The 22979-nt window shown below is 37.2% G+C and overlaps 1 protein-coding gene across 2 annotated transcripts in view; it reads left to right on the top strand.

Moving 5' to 3' along the window:
* Nucleotides 1-22979, top strand: part of GULP1 (GULP, engulfment adaptor PTB domain containing 1) — a 329829-nt gene that overhangs the window by 180464 nt on the left and 126386 nt on the right. The gene's annotated exons all lie outside the window — the stretch shown is intronic.

Raw genomic sequence — 22979 nt, 5'->3', positions numbered from 1 at the left:
ATCTCCTTCAGAATGGACTGATTGGATCTCCTTGCAGTCCAAGGGACTCTCAAGAGTCTTCTCCAACACCACAGTTCAAAAGCATCAATTCTTCAGCGCTCAGCCTTCTTCACAGTCCAACTCTCACATCCATACATGACCACACGAAAAACCATAGCCTTGACTAGACGAACCTTTGTTGGCAAAGTAATGTCTCTGCTTTTCAGTATACTACCTAGGTTGGTCATAACTTTTCTTTTTTTTTTTTGATACTGAATCTCTTTTTTATTAGAATGTAATCATTGTAACATTGTAATGTTGTGTTAATTTCTGCTGTACAATGAAGTAAATCAGTTGCATGCATACATATATCCCTTACTGCTTGGACTTCTACCGCCAACCCCTATCCCACCCAGCTATGTCATCATAGAGCATCAATCTGAGCTCTCTGTGTTTTATACCAAATTCCTACTAGCTATTGTCTTCCAAGGAGTAAGCGTCTTTTAATTTCATGGCTGCAGTCACCATCTGCAGTGATTTTGGAGCCCAAAAAAATAAAGTCTGACACTGTTTCCACTGTTTCCCCATCTATTTCCCATGAAGTGATGGGACCAGATGCCATGATCTTTGTTTTCTGAATGTTGAGTTTTAAGCCAACTTTTTCACTCTCCTCTTTCACTTTCATCAAGAGGCTTTTTAGTTCCTCTTCACTTTCTGCCATAAGGGTGGTGTCATCTGCATATCTGAGGTGATTGATATTTCTCCCGGCAATCTTGATTCCAGCTGGTGTTTCTTCCAGCCCAGCGTTTCTCATGATGTACTCTGCATATAAGCTAAATAAGCAGGGTGACAATATACAGCCTTGAGGAACTGCTTTTCCTATTTGGCACCAGTCTGTTGTTCCATGTCCAGTTCTAACTGTTGCTTCTTGACCTGCATACAGATTTCTCAAGAGGGAGGTCAGGTGGTCTGGTATTCCCATCTCTTTCAGAATTTTCCACAGTTTATTGTGATCCACACAGTCAAAGGCTTTTGCATAGTCAATAAAGCAGAAATAGATGTTTTTCTGGAACTCTCTTGCTTTTTCCATGATCCAGTGGATGTTGGCAATTTGGTCTCTGGTTCCTCTGCCTTTTCTAAAACCAGCTTGAACATCAGGAAGTTCACAGTTCACATATTGCTGAAGCCTGGCTTGGAGAATTTTGAGCATTACTTTACTAGCGTGTGAGATGAGTACAATTGTGCAGTAGTTTGAGCATTCTTTGGCATTGCCTTTCTTTGGGATTGGAATGAAAACTGACCTTTTCCAGTCCTGTGGCCACTGCTGAGTTTTCCAAATTTGCTGGCATATTGAGTGCAGCACTTTCACAACATCATCTTTAAGGATTTGAAATAGCTCAACTGGAATTCCATCACCTCCACTAGCTTTGTTCGTAGTGATGCTTTTTAAGGCCCACTTGACTTCACATTCCAGGATGTCTGGCTGTAGGTGAGTGATCACACCACTTGATTATGTGGGTTGTGAAGATCTTTTTTGTACAGTACTTCTGTGTAATTTTGCCACCTCTTCTTAATATCTTCTGCTTCTGTTAGGTCCATACCATTTCTGTCCTTTATCGAGCCCATCTTTGCATGAAATGTTCCCTTGGTATCTCTAATTTTCTTGAAGAGATCTCTAGTCTTTCACATTCTGGTATTTTCCTCTATTTCTTTGCATTGATTGCTAAGGAAAGCTTTCTTATCTCTTCTTGCTATTCTTTGGAACTCTGCATTCAGATGCTTATATCTTTCCTTTTCTCCTTTGCTTTTCCCTTCTCTTCTTTTCACAGCTACTTATGGTAAATCACTCCTTTAGTTAATGAGTATAAGTGCTCATTTAAACTGTGAAATATAGTAACTCTTTTTAGCTTAAACAAAAGCAGCACTGGTATCTTCTCTTAACTTTCTATTTTGGTTGATGATTTCTGAATTTAAAATTTTTTAAAGACTAGTTTTCTACTGATTTTCTTCAAACAGTTTATGATCTTAAAAACATGATACATTGCAGAGGAAAGATACATTGTTGTTCTACTTTACCTGGCTAAGGTTGGCATAGAAACGATAAAAGACTTTCCTTGCAATTTGGTCACTTTTGTTGGACTGCTGTGAGCACATTTGTGTAATGTTAAGGGAATGAGCTGGGCTGTATATTATCACATAAGGTTTGCATTATGAGAACAGAATGTTAATAGAAACTAAAAGCACTGGGAAACAAGAAAACTCCAGATTTGTTTCTCTTTAGAAGAACATTTTGATTTCACTTCCCCCAAGATAGCTTCTTTGTCATAGTGCATATACTGCATTTTTATCCTTAAATAATGATTATCTGCTAAGGATGCTATTAGATGAGTTAAGTGGATCCAGCACTTCAAAAGTGTTTACACTTTGCCAATATTCCTTTAATTAAAAAAAATTATTTTAATTTAGCTTTCTTAATCTCTGTATTAATATTATTCTCAGTATTAATACTAGGACTGAAAACACAATGTTTGTAAAGTGTCCTTTGCTCGGCATTTGTTAAAGAAGGTACATCAAGGATATGTACATCTTATCTCTTGTCTCAGTTTACTTCTATCTTTGATGATGTCCCTGCTAGCATGTACTAGGAAGAAGACTAAATTTTAAATTGCATCAAGGCATTTCAAATCCATTGAAGTACTCAGTTTCTATGTATGATAGACGTATATGTCATAACATACAGTAAATTAAAGTTTTAACCTAAAATCAAAGATAATGCTGCGTGTTAAGTTGCTTCAGTCGTGTCCAACTCTATGCAACCTCATGGATGGTGGCCCTCCAGGCTCCTCTGTCAAGGGGATTTCCCAGGTGAGAGTCCTGGAGTGGATTGCCATTTCCTACTACAGAGGATATTCCTGGCCCAGAGACTGAACCCATGTCTCCTGCATCTCCGGCACGGGCAGGCAGGTTCTTTACCACTGCACCCCCGGGAAGTCCATACACACAGTATTTAACATATTCTAAAAGGCACACTTAGCTTTCTAAGTGCATGAAGGCTAGGGACAACTGTTCTTGTTATTCTTGGACAGACTCGTTTCTTCTCTTTCTAGTTGTCATTAAAACTGGAACTTGTGCTTTTGTGACTTCTCTTTTTACATGTTAAGAATAGTGAAAGGAAAGCAATAACCAGATCCAGAAACAACTGTGTGTTTCTACAGAGAAATCACAAAATGAGGAGACTTTTCACCTCCAGGTCACTAATCTGAAAGCCGGGTCAGCTTACCAGGTGGTGCCTGACAGCAGTGTCTAGGATACAAAAGTGCAAAATAAGGAGGTGGACTCACATCACATGGTTCCAGTCTCCTTTTTAGGTATTAAAAATGCCAAGGACTACAAGGACACTGCTTTTCCCAACATATTTTTAAACTTCTCACACCTTACTTAAAAGTATTTTCTCGTGCTACCTTCTGCACTTCTCATGGACCAAGATTTTTTATGTTCCAGTTCTGTACTCTTCAGTGCTTAAATAGGTCAAGTGCACAAATACGTGCACAAACTCATATGACTATGTTGAAGAGTCTGAATGTGTGTTTAGATTGCAGTCCTCATCAGGTCATTAAAATTGCTCAGAAATTCAATTTAAATTTGTTCTTGTCTTTGAGATGACTATTTTCTGACCCTTCCTTTCTTCTTCTTTTCTCTTCTTTAATCCTTCCATCCCTTCACTTCCTCATTCAGGGCTAAGGACATGCATTTTAACTGATACAATATATGCAATTAGAAGAGAAATTCCATATTTCCTTACCACTCAATCTACTGAACTACCAAGTATTTTTATATGTTCCAATGACTCAACCTTACTTTCAAATATAAATGAATAACCTTTCCTTTTATCTAAATAAGTCACTTCACTTGTGGATTTGACCATATCCCTTTTTGCCTGTTTAAGGAATTTGTTCTTCTATTTATCCCCTCTTTTTCTGTATCATCAATTTTCTGCTACTAAAGTTATTTTCTCATCAGCATAAATACACTTGCAACAGTACTTAATAAATGTCTGTTCCTTGAGTTCATCACCCTTAAGTCCTGCATTATTTCTTGCTTCCCTTTATAGAAGAAATTTCATGAGTTTTTCCACTTCCTGTCTTACTACCTCACTTGTTCTGTCAGGAACCAGGACCAATCAAGCTGTCTTAGCCCCTTCGTCCCTGAAACTACAATGCAAAAGTCACCCATAATCTCCATGTTTTGAAACTGATCGCTATTTCTCAAGCTTCCCCTTTGTAGATATGTCAGTATTACTTAATCTTTTTTTTTTTTTTTTACTGAAAATATTCTTCATTTGGATGCCAGAACTGCACAATTTCTTGGTTTTAATGTTGACTTCAGTGGCTGTTTCTTAGCCGTCCCCAAGCTTAATATTCTTATTCTGCCTAGTTTATAAAATTTGGCATGCCCATGGGCTCAAGTATCATTTCTCTATTTATATCCACTTCCTAGCTGATCTCATCATCTATAAACTGATTACTTCACAAATTACATTTCCGTTTCTACCCTGCCTGCCAGTAGCAGACTCCTATATCTAAGCATTCACTCAATTTCTCTTCTTAGATGTCTAATAGATGTCTAAGAACTAGCATATCCAAAACAAAATTCTTGATTCCACTTTCCAGCCTTTGCTTTCCCCAAGTGTCCCCTTTTTCATAAGTGACACTATGATTTACTCAGCTAAAAATAAAAAGGCAAGTAGTTGTCCTTGAGTTCTCTTTCTCTTACTTTCAATATCCATCCATCAATTAGACTAGTCAGGTCTCTCTTTGAAATATAAATCAGAAGATATTTCAAAAGGTCTGAGGACATAACACAGTGAAAAAAGTAGCCAGAATTTCAAAAACTTTGTGGCAAAAGTTAAAAGAGAAATTCCTTACTCTGAAGATTTTCATCTCTTGGTGGAGTGAGGATGATAATGATGCTGATTCTCAAGAACTGGAAAGAACCGCGATTAAATTAGAACAAAGAGCACAAGTGTAGGGAGTGAGATGTTCCTGTTCCTCTGAGATAAGAGAGATGGTGAAGGGAGTAGGCAGAGATTGATGACTGTCTAGTAGGATCTCAACCTTAAAGTGAGTGATCATGATTGTCCAGTTGACTAGTGGAGATAATAGAAAAAAAAAAAAAATGTGGGGATATGGACAGGCTGTCATCAGTCACCTCAGTAAAGGAGGAGGCAAAGTTATCGCCGAGCATATGACTTGATGAGCATAGAAAGTATCTGAAACAGCTACCACGAGGTACCAAAGGAAAAGAGATAAAAGGAACACCGAGTAACTAGGAGGTCCCAGTCTAGATGTCTCCATTGAATGGAAGGCATTGTTTTCTAGCCTGAAATGAACTTCTGCATTTTCCTGTACTGAGGGCAGCAGCTCTGACGTCACCCCGTAAGGGTGCCACAGAACTCCCTGTACCCTGGGCGACTGAATGAAGAATGGCATGAGAGTGTCAGCCTTGTGCAAAGATGAATATATTGATCGCAGGTGCAGGTACTGAAATAGTCACAGTCATTAGGGCTGTTCAGAGTCACCATCTTCCCTCTGAGTCTGTCCTTTTTATGCTCGTTCTTTACCCCTTTTCCCACTTCAATAGCTAACATTTTATTATGAGTTTTGCATCTGTTTCACATATAAATGGGCATATTCTTATTTTTTAATTAGTTTCTGTTTTGGAATAAAATTATATTAATACATGTTAATAAATTAACTAGACAGCTTTTGTTTTCTATTTTCTGACAAAACATGTTCAAAATAAGAATTAATGGTTGTTCAAAAGCTTACATACACACTGTTACATATATATACATATATATAGGTTTCATTTATAATGTATGCATCTATCTCTATTTTTCTTCTTTTCTAGTCCTACTTTAGCTATTATTGTTCTTACAATAAAATGTAAAATTAGTGTCTCTTTCCTTACAAAACTTGGATTTGTTTTTTTTCTTATTTTACTATTCCCAAGAATATTTTTAGTACTTTCTTAAACCAAAATAAATTTTTTCAGTGGTAACAATTCTGAGGCATTGTTTGTCTTCAAGTAGTTATTACTCCCACATTATATTATATTATAGTTACTTCTTTTTATAGAAATATTTTATTTATTTATTTTTAATATAAATTTATTTATTTTAATTGGAAGCTAATTACTTTACAATATTGTATTGGTTTTGCCATACATTAACATGAATCTGCCACGGGTGTACATGTGTCCCCCATCCTGAACCCCCTCCCACCTCCCTCCCCATCCCATCCCTCTGGGTCATCCCAGTGCACCAGCCCTGAGAACCCTGTATCATGCATTGAACCTGGGCTGGCGATTTGTTTCACATGTGATATTAAACATGTTTCAATGCCATTCACCCAAACCATCCTACCCTCGCCCTCTCCCACAGAGTCCAAAAGACTGTTCTATACATCTGTATCTCTTTTGCTGTCTTGCATACAGGGTTATTGTTACCATCTTTCTAAATTCCATATATATGCGTTAATATACTGTGTTGGTGTTTTTCTTTCTGACTTACTTCACTCTGTATAATAGGCTCCAGTTTCATCCACCTCATTAGAACTGATTCAAATGTATTCTTTTTAATGGCTGGGTAATACTCCACTGTGTGTATGTACCACAACTTTCTTATCCATTTGTCTGCTGACAGACATCTAGGTTGCTTCCATGTCCTGGCTATTGTAAACAGTGCTGCGATGAACATTGGGGTACACGTGTCTCTTTCAATTCTGGTTTCCTCAGTGTGTATGCCCAGCAGTGGGATTGCTGGGTCATAAGGCATTTCTATTTCCAGTTTTTTAAGGAATCTCCACACTGTTCTCCATAGTGGCTGTACTAGTTTGCATTCCCACCAACAGTGTAAGAGCGTTCCCTTTTCTCCACACCCTCTCCAGCATTTATTGCTTGTAGACTTTTGGATCGCAGCCATTCTGACTGGCGTGAAATGGTACCTCATTGTGGTTTTGATTTGCATTTCTCTCATAATGAGTGATGTTGAACATATTTTCATGTGTTTGTTAGCCATCTGTATGTCTTCTTTGGAGAAATGTCTGTTTAGGTCTTTGGCCCATTTTTTGGTTGGGTCGTTTATTTTTCTGGAATTGAGCTGCAGGAGTTGCTTATATATTTTTGAGATTAATTCTTTGTCAGTTGCTTCATATGCTATTATTTTCTCCAATTCTGAAGGCTATCTTTTCACCTGGCTTATAGTTTCCTTTGTTGTGCAAACACTTTTAATTTTAATTAGATCCCATTTGTTTATTTTTGCTTTTATTTCCAATAATCTGGGAGGTGGGTTATAGAGGATCCTGTTCTGATTTATGTCGGAGACTGTTTTGCCTATTTTTCCTCTAAGAGTTTTATAGTTTCTGGTCTTACATTTAGATCTTTAATCCATTTTGAGTTTATTTTTGTGTATGGTGTTAGAAAGTGTTCTAGTTTCATTCTTTTACAAGTGGTTGGTCAGTTTCCCCAGCACCACTTGTTAAAGACATTGTCTTTTCTCCATTGTGTATTCTTGCCTCCCTTGTCGAAGATAAGGTGTCCATAGGTGCATGGATTTATCTCTGGGCCTCTATTTTGTTCCATTGATCTATATTTCTTTGTGCCAGTACCATACTGTCTTGATGACTGTGGCTTTGTAGTAGAGCCTGAAGTCAGGCAGGTTGATTCCTCCAGTTCCATTCTTCTTTCTCAAGATTGCTTTGGCTATTAGAGGTTTTTTGTATTTCTATACAAATTGTGAAATTATTTGTTCTAGTTCTGTGAAAAATCTGTTGGTAGCTTGATAGGGATTGCATTGAATCTGTAGATTGCTTTGGGTAGTATACTCATTTTCACTATATTGATTCTTCCGATCCATGCACACGATATATTTCTCCATCTATTTGTGTCCTTTTTGATTACTTTCACCAGTGTTTCATATATAGGTCTTTTGTTTCTTTAGGTAGATATATTCCTAAGTATTTTATTCTTTTCGTTGCAATGGTGAATGAAATTGTTTCCTTAATTTCTCTTCCAGGCCAGTATCACCGATGAACATAGATGCAAAAATCCTTAACAAAATTCTAGCAAACAGAATCCAACAGCATATTAAAAAGGTCATACATCATGACCAAGTGGGCTTTATCTCAGAGATGCAAGGAGTCTTCAATATTTGCATCAATCAACGTAATACACCACATTAACAAATTGAAAAATAAAAACCATATGATTATCTCATATGCAGAGAAAGCCTCTGACAAAATTCAACATCCATTTATGATAAAAACCCTCCAGAAAGCAGGAATAGAAGGAACATACCTCCACATAATAAAAGCTATATATGACAAACCCACAGCAAACATTATCCTCAATGGTGAAAAATTGAAAGCGTTTCCCCTAAAATCAGGAACAAGACAAGGGTGCCCACTCTCACCACTACTATTCAACATAGTTTTGGAAGTTTTGGCCACAGCAATCAGAGCACAAAAAGAAATAAAAGGAATCCAGATTGGAAAAGAAGAAGTAAAACTCTCACTGTTTGCAGATGACATGATCCTCTACATAGAAAACCCTAGACTCCACCAGAAAATTACTAGAGCTAATCAATGACTATAGTAAAGTTACTTCTTATAACAGTTGAAATTCAAAGTTCTTTTTTTTTTCAGAATACATTGAAAATATTGGTTACTTGTCTTTTTTGCCTCCTGCATTACAGTTAGGAAGGTTATTATTAATTTGGTGCTTGTTGCTATGTAGGTAATCTATTTCTGCCTGTGTGTGTTGTATATTGTCTTGCAATTTACTATTCTAAATTTTAGTGTAATATGCCTAAATTTGAAACTTTCTATTTGATATTTTTCATAATCAGTTTTAATTCTGTGAAAATTCACTTCATAATTTTTTAAATGTATCTTGATCTCTCCTTTTATGTTTCTCTCTTTCTGGTATTCCCAGTATCTAAATTTTGGCACTTTTATTTCTATGCTCTAAATCTCTCAGTATTTCTTTGATATATCTCTATACTCTTTTTTGTAGTTCTCTAGGAGAGTTTCTCTATTTAATCTTTGTGATCAATAATTCATCCATTAATTTTACCAATTCTGCAAATTATTTTTATGACATTTTATAATTTCAGGCATTATATTTTCATGCTAATATATTCCATATGGTTCACTTATTAATGACTTGTTACTCTTTTCTCATTTACAAGTATTTCCCCCTTGTCTTTAGGTAGATACTATCTTCATTTCTTCCTATTCTAAAAATTTTGTTTGTATGAAAACTTTAACCTAAAAAGAATATTTGCCTTATTAGAGTAAACTTTTTTTCTTCATTTTTTGCTACTGAATAAAATCACAGTGTCTGCTGGACTTCAGTCTGAAAATATACATGAAAGTCAAAGTGAAAGTTGCTTAGTCGTGTCCAACTCTTTGCAACCCCATGGACTGTAGCCCCCCAGGATCCTTTGTCCATGGGATTCTCCAGGCAAGAATACTGGAATGGGTTGCCATGCCCTCTTCCAGGGGATCTTCCCAACCCAGGGATCAAACCCAGCATTGCAGGCAGATTCTTTACTGTCTGATCTACCAGGGAAGCCTGAAAATATACATGGCTTTATCAAATTATTCATTAATTTATATTGTTTCACCAGATGTATTTTTTAAATTGATTTCTTTTTATCTAACACAGAAAATATATTTTATGTCAGAGAATGATTATGGCTATTATCATAATAGGCTTGTTTATAATGTCTTCTTTGATGATGAAGTGCATTGTATTTATTTGCATTTTTTGTCATAACTCTGTACTATATATGTAATAAGGTAAGAGTATAGCTTTGTTAATTGGACTACTGAACAATTTTAGAAATTTTCCTAACTTTGGAAATATCTTCAAAGTAATTCAAGATTTTTCTTTATTGCACATTTTCAACAGATTTTGGGAACTAAGATATATACTTGTATTACAATAAAATGTATATTGTTTTTTAAAACAATTTGTTAATTAGCTTTATAATAAGGTATAATCAAATTTGTTAATTCACTTTGTAATTTAACTGATATTTACTGTAGATATGAACTTGATGCTAGGGATACAAAAATAATGAAAATTTTACAAGCCAGATTCATTTACTTTTCTAGGATATCTTTTTGCAATTTATTTGATGGTGAAATGAAGATACCCATGAATGTGAGAATGTGAGAATGATTAGATTTAGTCAAAGGAAAATTTGCAAATTAATTCAATGAAGTAGGTAGATGTTAGTTACCAGAGCTTTCTAAATATGGTCAAATGGAGTGTCAAATAAAAAATAAATTCAAATTTAGATTGAGAAGAGAAACCTTATTTGATAAGATTCCTGCAATAATGGGAGTAGGTGATTGCGGTAGGAAGAATATGCCAAGTATAGGATCTGTAAGCATTTCAAAGGCTAGACAGAAAAGGGCTGTTCTCTTATAAGGAAGAGTAAGCAAGACTGGAAAGAATAGGATGTTGGTAGAAATGTAGGATGTGTGAGGATGGTACATTTAGAGACAGTAGACCAGAGAATGTTTTACTCTGAGGTTCTCCTCTTAGCAGAGACTCTGAAGGAAGGCTGCTGCTGCTGCTGTTGCTGCTAAGTTGCTTCAGTCGTGTCCGACTCTGTGCAACCCTGTAGACAGAAGCCCACCGGGAAGGCTGAGGGTGGGTCAAAGTTCAGGAGCTTGTGGAAGGAGAGAAGCTTAGCTAGTTTGGTCACATCTAAATAGCAGGTATTTTGTCCAGACTGGTCAGTAATACAGACAGTTCAGCTAATCAGTGTTGTTGTTCAGTCACTCAGTCATGTCTGAGTGACTTTGTGACCCTAGGGACTGCTGCATGCCAAACTTCCCTGTTGTTCACCACCTCCCAGAGTTTGCTCAGCTCATGTCCATTGAATCATTGATGCCCTCCAACCTTCTCATCCTCTGTTGTCCCCTTCTCCTCCTGCCCTCAGTCTTTCATAGAATCAGGGTCTTTTCCAGTGAGTTGGCTCTTCACATCAGGTGGCCAAAGTATTGAAGTTTCAGCTTCAGCATCAGTCCTTCAAATGAATATTCAGGACTGATTTCCTTTAGGATTGACTGGTTTAATCTCCATGCTGTCCAAGGGACTTTCAAGAGTCTTCTCCAACACCACAGATCAAAAGCATCAATTCTACAATGCTCAGCCTTCTTTATGGTCCAACTCTCACATCCCATGACTACTGGAAAAACCATAGCACCATAGCTTTAACCATAGAGACCTTTATTGGCAAAGTGATGTCTCTGCTTTTTAATATGCTTTTTGGATTTGTCACAGCTTTTCTTCCCAGGAGAAAGTGTCTTTTAATTTCAATCAATCATTAATGAAGCAAACAATGGGAATATGGAATGTTTAAGTCTGACCCTGTTCTGGGTAAACAGGAGAGTGCTCTGAATCTTATCTAAGTAATGTGGGAAAGGGTGGTTCTTTGTAGCAAGCCATTACCAGACACAAAAGGTGGGGGATTTCCTTAACCTTTGTTATTTTCCAGGATTACATGACTAGGGTAAAGTTCAAATCATCAAGGTGGTGTTGAAGATAGAGATTTCTCAGTAGAAATATTTTGGCAGCTGGATAAGAAAGAATGGTAGAAAGCTGATAGGAGGGTCACCAGCAGATTACCATGGTTCCACTAAAGTTAAAAATAGGTTGTTTTGATTGTAGTCACAGAGACAGAATGCATGATTTGCTGTGGTCAAACAGTACTACTCCTAGGCAAGTACAGAGCCTCTAACAGTAACAGTAATGCCTCTAATAGTAAGGAAAGCATGATTTTACAATGGAAATATTTGAAGGATATGTTTTGGAGGACTAGATTTTCTATCAATGTGCTCTTAATGAAGCCATTAACACTGTAAGATGCTGTAGACATCATGTAAAAAGATATGAGAAGTTTCTTCTAGGACTGATGCAAAGAGCTGGTAAAAGGAATTGTTTCTCTTTGTCTTAAAACTGTATATAAAATGATTAAAATGGAAAATCTATTCAGTTCAGTTCAGTTCAGTCACTCAGTCATGTCCGACTCTTTGCAACCCCATGGACTGCAGTGCCAGGCTTCCCTGTCCATCACCAACTCCTGGAGCTTACTCAAACTCACGTCCCTAAAGTCAGTGATGCCATCCAACCATCTCATCCTCTGTTATCCCCTTCTCCTCCCGCTTTCAATCATTCCCAGCATCAGGGTCTTTTCAAATGAGTCAGTTCTTCCCATCAGGTGGTCAAAGTATTGGAGCTTCAGTTTTAGCATCAGTCCTTCAATGAATATTCAGGACTGATTTCCTTTAGGATAGACTGGTTGTATCTCCTTGCTGTCCAAGGGATTCTCAAGAGTCTTCTCCAACACTTCGGTTCAAAAGCATCAATTCTTTAGTGCTCAGCTTTCTTTATAGTGCAATTCTCATATCCAAACATGACTAATGGAAAAACCACAGCTTTGACTAGACAGACCTTTGTTGGCAAAGTAATGTCTCTGCTTTTTAGTATGCTGTCTAGGTTGGTCATAACTTTTCTTCCAAGGAGGAAGTGTCTTTAATTTCACGACTGCAGTCACCACCTGCAGGGATTTTCAGTTCAGTTCAGTTCAGTTCAGTCGCCCAGTCATGTCCGACTCTTTGCGACCCATGAATTGCAGCACGCCGGGCCTCCCTGTCCATCACCAACTCCCAGAGTTCACTCAAACGCACATCCATTGAGTCGGTGATGCCATCCAGCCATCTCATCCTCTGCTGTCCCCTTGTCCTCTTGCCCCTAGTCCCTCCCAGCATCAGAGTCTTTTCCAACAAGTCAACTCTTCTCATGAGGTGGCCAAAGTATTGGAGTTTGGAGCCCCTAAAAATCAAGTCTGTCACTGTTTCCATTGTTTCCCCATCTATTTACTGTGAAGTGATGGAACCAGATGCCATGATCTAGTTTTCTGAATGTTGAGTTTTAAGCCAACTTTTTCACTCTCCTCTTTCACTTTCATCAAGAGGCTCTTTAGTTCCTCTTCACTTTCTGCCATAAGAGTGGTGTCATCTGCATATCCGAGGTTATTGATATTTCTCCTGGCAATCTTGATTCCAGCTTGTGCTTCTTCCAGCCCTGCATTTCTCATGATGTACTCTGCATATAAGTTAAATAAGCAGGGTGACAATATACAGCCTTGACCTACTCCTTTCCCGATTTGGAACCAGTCTGTTGTTCCATGTCCAGTTCTAACCGTTGCTTCTTGACCTGCATACAGATTTCTCAGGATGCAAGTAAGGTGGTCTAGTATTCCCACATCTTTAAGAATTTTCCACAGTTTGTTGTGATCCACACAGTCAAAGGCTTTAGCATAGTCAGTGAGGCAGAATTAGATGTTTTACTGGAATTCTCTTGCTTTTTCGATGATCCAGTGGACATTGGCAATTTGATCTCTGCTTCCTCTGCCTTTTCTAAATCCAGCTTCTGTATCTGGAAGTTCACATTCACGTACTGTTGAAGCCTGGCTTGGAGAATATTGAGCATTACTTTACTAACGTGTGAGATGAGTACAATTGTGCGGTAGTTTGAGAATTCTTTGGCATTGCCTTTCTTTGGGATTGGAATGAAAACTGACCTTTTCCAGTCCTGTGGCCACTGCTGAGTTTTCCAAATTTGCTGGCATATTGAGTGCAGCACTTTCACAGCATCATCTTTTAGGATTTGAAATAGCTCAACTGGAATTCCATCACCTCCACTAGCTTTGTTTGTTGTGATGCTTCCTAATGCCCACTTGACTTTGCATTCCAGAATGTTGGCTGTAGGTGAGTGATCACACCATTTTGATTATCTGGATTGTGAAGAATTTTTATATAGTTCTACTGTGTATTCTTGCCACCTCTTCTTAATATCTTCTGCTTCTGTTAGGTCCATACCATTTCTGTCCTTTATTGTGCCCATCTTTGCATGAAATGTTCTCTTGGTATCTGTAATTTTCTTGAAGAAATCTGTGCACTTTTGTAAATCCTTGGTTATTAGAATTTAACATAAAGATAAAAACTATTTGCCATACATGTCAAAAAATCAAAACAGATAACATTAAAGCAAGACATTTAAATGAAAAAATCCTTTTCAAGCTAAATACCCTATTGACAGGCAAAAAAATTTGAAACTGAGATATAAAGTTTTATATTGTTGCTTTGTCTATAGAAATCAACTGAATCTTAACACAATATATATTTTATGAATTCCAGTCAAGATCCCTTCTGTCTGTCCTAGACTTTAATAGGATTAATTGAGCAGTTAAGCTGTTTTATTCTAGTCTTTCAAAGGAATTCAGACAGTTTTGCCAAAGATAATGCTAACTCAGTGATTGGATCCCACACACACTCACTCACAGTTAGGATAAGGATATCAAAGTGTTTGGTGAAATCATGGAAACAGCAGATCTAAAAAGCTAAATTCTTTTGAGGGCAATGAAAATAAAAGGGAGAAATAGTTTATTGTGATTTTTAAAAGGGGGGAAATATTAAGTAGAACTTGTACAAAGAACTTCAAAATCTAACATTCAAAATGAAACTAAAACTAGGTTACTTGTAGGTCCACATATAGGAAAGCCATGTTTATTCTATTGTAATAATGTCCATTTTGATATGGAGTTTTATCTTTATAAATGCTTCTTTTAGCATAATTTATTGTGATTATCTCATTTTAGAGAAAAGTAACTGATCTCCCATTAAGAGCATAAGATAATGAAGAAAATCCAGGGAGAGAAATGCTTCATTGATCATTGGATGAAGCTTTCATGAAAAATCTCAATCTAATTGTCAGAACAGACTGATATATGCCTGCCAAAATTTAGCTCAGAATTTTATAGGCACTTATAGAAGTATATTGAGATACTCATCATGCCACTGGGATAGCTCAGATTGTTTGAGGTTTCCACTACATCTCCATCTCTGGAGTTTTCTCTCTTTTCATTGAAAGGACACAAAAAAGGACCTGTGGTTATCCTCATTCTGGAGGGGATGAGTGTTGGTACCCCCTCCCAGGCTGATACTCAGTCCCTGTACTGAGTTTTGTGATATCACAATATTGCCATAATTACTGACCAGATACTTACTGAATAGTGCTCAGCTCTGAAAATGACTTCTGAATAGGTTTCTTTAAAATCCTCTTAGAATAGAGAGTGTCAGTAAATTTCAAATTTCATAGCTTTCACTGTCAGTATGAATAGGCTGTATATGCCCATTTTTCCTTTTGATTCATTGTAGCCTCTCAGTGAGTGATGATGATGGTGTGGTCACTCACCTATAGCCAGACATCCTGGAGTGTGAAATCAAATGTGCCTTAATAAGCATTACTACTAATAAAGCTAGTGGAGGTGATATAATTCCAGCTGAGCTATTGGAAATCCTACAACATGATGCTGTTAAAGTACTGCACTCAGTATGTCAATAAGTTTGGAACACTCAGCAGTGGTCACAAGACTGGAAAATGTCAGTTTTCATTCCAATCCGAAAGAAGGGCAGTATCAAAGAATGTTCAAACTAATGTATAGTTGTGTTCATTCCACATGCCAGCATCATGAGGCTCAAAATCCTTCAAGCTAGGTTTCAGCAGTGTTTGAATTGAGAACCTCCAGATGTACAAGCTGGTTTTAGAAGATGCAGAAAAACCAGAGATCAAATTGCCAAAATCCATTTGATCACAGAGAAATCAAGAGAATTCCAGAAAAACATCTATGTCTGCTTCATTGACTGTGCTAAGCCTTTGACTTTGTGGATCACAACAAACTGGAAAATTCTTAACGAGACACCTCACCAGTCTCCTGAGAAAGCTGTATACAGGTCAAGAAACAACAGTTAGAACTGGACAAGGAACAACAGACTGCTTCAATATTAGGAAAAGAATACATCAAGGCTGTATATTGTCACCCTGTTTATTTAACTTACATGCAGAATACATCATGTGAAATGCTGGGCTGGATGAATCACAGCTGGAATCAAGATTGCTGGGAGAAATATCAACAATCTCAGATATGCAGATGATACCACTATAATGACAGAAAGTAAAGTGGAACTAAAGAGCCTCTTGATGAAGGTGAAAGATGAGAATGAAAAAGCTGGCTTAAAACTCAACATTCAGAAAACTAAGATCATGGTATCTGGTCCCATCACTTCATGGGAAAAAGATGGGGGAAAAGTGGAAACAGTGACAGATTTTATTTTCCTGTGCTCCAAAATCCCTACAGATGGTGCCTGCTACCATGAAATTAAAAGATGCTTGCTCCTTGGAAGAAAAGCTATGACAAAAAGCCTAAACAGCATATTAAAAAGCAGAGATAGCACTTTTCCAACAAAGGTCCGTCTAGTCAAAGCTATGGTTTTTCCAGTAGTCATGTACGATTGTGAGATTTGGACCATAAAGAAGACTTAGCTCTGAAGAATTGATGCTTTCTTATTGTAGTACTGGAGAAGACTCTTGAGAGTGAGTCCATTGGACAGCAAGGAGATCAAATTAGTCAGACCTAAAGGAAATCAACCCTGATTATTCATAGAAGGACTGATGGTGAAGCTGAAGCGCCAATACTTTGGCCACCTGATTCAAAGAGCTGACTCACTGGAAAACATTTTGATGCTGGGAAAGATTGAGGGCAGGGGCGAAGATGTTTGGATGGTGTCACAGTCTCAATGGCTATGAGTTTGAGCAAACTCCCCGAGATAACTGGAGGACAGGGAAGCCTGGTGTGCTATAGTCAGTGAGGTCGCAAAAGAGTCAGACACGACTTAGCAACTCAACAACAACAGCCTTTATTTTGACCTTACTCTTCAGTGCTAAATCACTTCAGTCACGTCCCACACTTTGTGACCCTATGGACTATAGCCCACCAGACTTCTCTGTCCATGGCATTCTCCAGACAAGAATCATGGGATCGGTTACCATGAGGTCCTCCAGGGGATCTTCCTGACCCAGGGATCAAACTCGTGTCTCATGTCTCTTGTGTTGGCAGGTGGGTTTTTTGTTTGTTTGTTTTTTACCACTAGTGTCACCAGACCTTACTTTTAGCATTGCAAGACATTCAGGTCCTTTTTTGTTGTTGTTCCCTAGACCTGGTATTTCTGGATCTTTTATGTCAAGATTTTCTCATATATAATCCATTCTGAAGAGTTTGCCACATTATCAAATGCTAAAGCTCTTCTTAGAGCTTCCTCCATTGCTAATAAAGGGTGTTGCATACTAGTCTAGGCCCTCAAGGAGAGCCAGTGGATGGCTCCCAGATGGCGATTAGCAGTGTAGCTAGGAGCTGCATGCCCCTAATCAACATGTACCACAAGTGCTCTGCCCTTCTACCTGAAACCTTTGTCCATCCTCACCTTTAGCCCTTGCCCATTAAGAAAGTGATTGTTTACATACACTCTGGAGCTTTTCCTGTGAACAAAACAGCCGTTCTGTGCATCATCCTCTCTCTTTCAAGGGTATCTACCTCTTTTATATGGTTCATTCCCCATCTGTAGAGCCACAAATCCTTCTCTCTTACTCTCAAAGATGGTAAATTCCTTGAAGGCAGGGACCATGTCCTACTTATTTTTACTTTCTAATTGCTATAAAGATCAACCTCAGTTGTGTCTAACTCTGCGACTCCATGGACTGTGGCCCACCAGGCACCTCTGTCTATGGAATTTTCTAGGCAAGAAAATTGGAGTGGGTTGCCATTTCCTTCTGGAGGGGATCTTCCCAAGCCAGAGATCAAACCTGTGATTCTTGTATCTCCTGCATTAGCAGACAGATTCTTTTACCAGTGTGCCACCTGGGAAGCCCATTCCTATAATGTTTGTCATATAACGTGGTCTCAAAATGTAGCTAGTGGAAGGGCAAAGGATTTTTTTTATAAGTGTTAGATATGAGTGAATATTGTTAAAAAAAAAAAAGGAAAATAGTGATAAGCACTTATATCTCAAGTTAGGGAATTTCAGAAGACACTAACATTGCTATTTCTTAGTAAATTTTAAACGTATAGCCTCTTAAACACATGTCACATGACTTCTCCTGTGAAATGTCTCAGTTTGTGTACTGGTTTGTTTTCTTGTCTATGCTTAGTACTGATCCACAAAAGCAAAGAGCCCTTTGCAAATTACTGTCCTAAAATACAGTGAGGAAGAATATCAGAAGATGTCTTAGAATTGGGAGATTTAAACAGAGAACATTTACAGTAGACACTAATTAGATCCAGAAGAGTGTCAGAAATGAACCGAGTTCTCCCAGGAGGAGTTTTGAAATTTCGTTTATATGGCAAGCAATGAAGTTCCAATTGTTAGCAGCTACTTTAGAGTATTTAGCAATGTGGAGGAGTTAATGCAGGATCTAAAATTGTCTGGCATTGTCTCGGGATTACCATCTTGAATTATATATTCAAAAAGCACACAAAAGTTTTGAGAGTAAAAAGAAATGTGTTTTATATGCATTCACAGGAAAAGAACTATTTTAACTTCACCTGGTTTTCCCTTCTGTACAGAATTAAATCTAATGATTAGTCGTCATTACTTCAGCATCATCTCTGATCTCTTAGTGAACAGGATTTTAAAGTGATATATGAATTACATGAATGTGAACCATGTTTTAATCAATTTGAGGTTTCTTTTTTTTCTTTTAACCTTGAAAGAATTCCAGGAAAATTTGATATTAAATGTACTCATAACAATAAAAATGAAATTCAGAGCCAACTACTTTACAGCTTTTAATATTCATACCATGTAGATTTTCTTTAGTCATAACAGTGTAATTTAATTTTTAAAGCAAGAGCCTGGGCAGCAGGTTGCAAAGCAAGAAACTGCCATTCATTTAAAAATTCACTCTAAACTTCTTCTGAACTGATTTATAAATATCTGTAGGAAATTTGCCAAATTTCTGTTGGTAAATAATTTTAAAACTTGTATATGATGGATTATTCTAAAAAAGTGATTGTTGGCTTCAAACTTCTTTTACAATCAGGGCTAAAAAGGTTAAATTTATAGAGTAAAATAATGCAAAGTGGATTCATAGTACTTGTCAATGTGTTTACTGATTTTTACAAAAAATTTGGGATTAAAATAATTTAATGACATCTGCCTTTAATGTTTATAATACATTTTAAAATTTTTATTTAGAGATTTTAAACTCTCAGTTGGCTTTAAATAATGTTTCTATACATTGTAAATAATTTATTAATTACAGTTTTTTTCTTGATCACGTTTACATATCCCGTTTGTATTTTGTACATAGCCAGAGTTACTTACTTGCTTCCTTACTTACTTACTTTCTGGATCCCTAAGAAAGATAAGAATAAAAATGTACAATATATTATTATGTTTTATAAAGAAATTAAAAATGGACCTAAAAAATCACTCTTTCAGTTCGGTTCAGTCACTCAGTTGTGTCCGACTCTTTGCAACCCTATGGACTGCAGCAAGCCAGGTTTCCCTGTCCATCACCAACTCCCAGAGTTTACCCAAACTCATATCCATTGAGTTAGTGATGCCATCCAACCATCTCATCCTCTGTCGTCCCCTTCTCCTTCTGCCAGCATCAGGGTCTTTTCCAATGAGTCAGTTCTTCACCTTAGTTGGCCAAAAATTGGGAGTTTCAGCTTTAGCATCAGTCCTTCCACTGAATATTCAGGACCAATTTCCTTTAGGATTGACTGGCTTGATCTCCTTACAGTCCAAGGGACTCTCAAGAGTCTTCTCCAACATTTTGGTTCAAAAGCATCAATTCTTGAGTACTCAGCTTTCTTTATAGTCCAACTCGCACATCCATACATGACTCCTGGAAAAACCATAGCTTTGACTAGACCTTTGTCAGCAAAGTAATGTCTCTGCTTTTTAATATACTACCTAGGTTGATAGCTTTTCTTCCAAGGAACAAGTGTCTTTTAATTTCATTGCTATCGTCACCATCTGCAGTGATTTTGGAGCCCAGGAAAGTAAAGTCTGTCACTGTATCCATTGTTTCCCCATCTATTTGCTATGAAATGATGGTACTGGATGCCATGATCTTAGTTTTCTGAATGTTGTTTTAAGCCAGCTTTTTCACTCTCCTCTTTCGCTTTCATCAAGAAGCTCTTTAGTTCTTTGCTTTCTGCCATAGTGTGCTGTCATCTGCATATCTGAGGTTATTGATATTTCTCCTGGCAATCTTGATTCCAGCTTGCGCTTCATATCCAGCCTGGCATTTTGCATGATGTACTCTGCATATAAGTTGAATAAGCAGGGTGACAATATACAGCCTTGACATACTCCTTTCCCAATTTGGAGCCTTTCTGTTGTTCCACATCCAGTTCTAACTGTTGCTTCTTGACCTGCATACAGATTTCTCAGGAGGCAGGTCAGGTGGTCTTTGTTCCCATCTCTTTAAGAATTGACCACAACTTGTTGTGATCTACACTGTCAAAGGTTTTAGCATGGTCAAGAGGGCAGAAGTAGATGCTTTTCTGGAACTCTTCCTTTTTCAATGATCCAATGGATGTTGACAATTTGATCCCTGGTTCCTCTGCCTTTTCTAAATCCAGTTTGAACATCTGGAAGTTCTTGGTTCATGTACTGTTGAAGCCTGGCTTGGAGAATTTTGAGCATGACTTTCCTAGCCTGTGAGATAAGTGTAATTGTGCGGTAGTTTGAACATTCTTTGGCATTGCCTTTCTTTGGGCACACTTACCTTTCCCCATATATGATTAGGTGATCTGTTTCTTCATCCAGCTTTAGTTTTTTTCATACTTTCAAGATGTTGCTCCTCTGTCTTTTAGTTTGCAATGTTTCAGATGTGAAAGCTGCTGCAATCCTAATCTTTGTTCCTCTATACATAATGTCTTCTTTTCTGACTGCTTTTAAGATTTTCTCTTCATTCTTAGTATTGGTTTCTTCATTTTTCCAGAGAAGTTGAATCTTACATTTGGATATATTATATTTCTTTACTGAATGTTTTTATTTTTTTCTGCAAGTTTTTGATCTTCACTTATTCCTTGAGGATAGTAAACATGTGTATTAGCTTCTAGGTGAAAATACTTCTTGGGCGGATACAGAAATATTTGGTCTTTATTATATTACTTTGCATCTTGAATAATGTCTGGCACTGGTGGTCAGTAAATAATTTCTGACTAAATATTCAGTATTAATAGTGTATATCATGAGAAGATTAGTAAAGTATGAGGTGAATAACAGAGTGATACTATTGTGTCATTATCTACAAAACAGTGCCTAATAATAATAGTTTATAATTCAGTTAACTATTTTAATTTTCCTTTAGGAGTAGTAATATAAGGACATAAACAGCAGTAATTTCACTGTAAAAATGACTTTATGATAAAGATTAATTTCTCTGTTGTGCTTTAATTGCTGTGTAGATTTATGGAGAGTGCTATGGACTGAATCCTTGTGTTCCCTCCAAATTAATAAGTCGAAGCCCTTACCCCCAAAGAAATGGTATTTGGAGATGGAGTCTTTAGGATCTAATTGGGTAGAAGGTACTCATTAAAACCTGACCATGCTGGCATGCTAAAGTATGACTCTCAAAATTCCAGCCTCTACAACTGTGAGAAATACATTTCTGTTGTTTAGGCCACCCAGTCTAAGGTATTTTGTTATGGCAACCTGACCACACCGAGAAAAAAGAAAATTGTTACTGATAACAAATAGCTAAAAATGTGGAAGTAGCTTTGGAACTAGATACTGGGGAGAAGCTTGAAGAATTGTGCCGTGCATGCTAAAAGAAACCAAGAGTACTTTGAAGGGACTGCTGAATACAGTTCTGGTAAGAGGTCAAGAAGAAAGGGAGAGAGCTGGAGAGAGAGTCCCCATCTTCCTAGAGAGTCCATAGACAATCATGAACAGGATGTTAGTAGAAATACAAATGTTAAAGCCCATTCTTTTAAGGTCTTGGGAAAAAAAAAGAACATGTTTTTGAACAATGGTGAGAAGGTGATCATTGTTAAAAAATGGGAAAAAAAAAACTTGACTGAATTGTATTGTGTTCTAGTGTTTTGTGGAGGGTAAAACTAGGAATCACCAAAATTGGATATTTAACTGCAGGGGATTTCTGAGCAAAATGTTAAAGGGGGAGCTTGGTTCTTTTTAAATGATTATCGTAAAATGTAAGAAAGAAAGAAATTTGTTATGCACAAATTAATCAACACTTAAAGGTTTGGAAAATTCTCAGTTGATTCATGTAGCAGAGAATAACCAGGTAATGGAGAAACTGTCCTTTGATAAGATCAGTGTCTGTGTGATTCACAGACCTAGAGTAACCTAATCAGTTACTCTAACAGAAACACTGCTGGTTTCACCTGAAGGAAATGTTGATGGAATGAAATGATGAAAACATTTTAGATTTCTTAGATCCCACAGGACAGGACCATGCATCTATTTGGCTGTGAATGCACACTGTTCTTCAAGACTAGGGGCCCATCATCCAGATGGCAATTCAGGGATCATCAAGGCTCCCTCTGTGGTTTCAGGGATGAGGAGCTGGAAATGCCCCATTGCCTTGGTTTCAAAAGATAGGCAGCAGCTGTCTGGAGTATCATGGGGCAAAGAGTTGCCCAGCATAGCATGATGGAGGGGAGGGGGCATGATATTCACTTGTCATAAGGAGATGACTTGTTTATCCACCACTGCTGTTAATGATAATCCAAAACATTACCATACTTTTTACTGACAAGTTCAGGGAAAAGTTAACCTTCTTTTTTCTTAAATTTGCAAGTAAATATAATTAATGAAAGATGTATAAAAGAAACAAACACAAGAAAATTAAGGAACTTTGGAGAAATTCCATTTGATATATTGTTCTTGTCTGCTGTGCCACTCATAATATTGAATACTTATGTTTATTCTTACCCATTGTCCTTCAGGATATTTCAGAATATTGTTTATAAACATCTAAAAAAACCTTGCAATTAAAATAATTTGCATAAAAGGGATTGGTCAACGTTCCTTTATTTAAGCTTT

Source organism: Bison bison, unplaced genomic scaffold, assembly GCF_000754665.1.
Source record: "Bison bison bison isolate TAMUID 2011002044 unplaced genomic scaffold, Bison_UMD1.0 scf7180017864485, whole genome shotgun sequence".
Taxonomy (NCBI): domain Eukaryota; kingdom Metazoa; phylum Chordata; class Mammalia; order Artiodactyla; family Bovidae; genus Bison; species Bison bison.
Note: the sequence above shows the minus strand (reverse complement) of the source record. Positions and strands in the feature narration are given on the sequence as shown.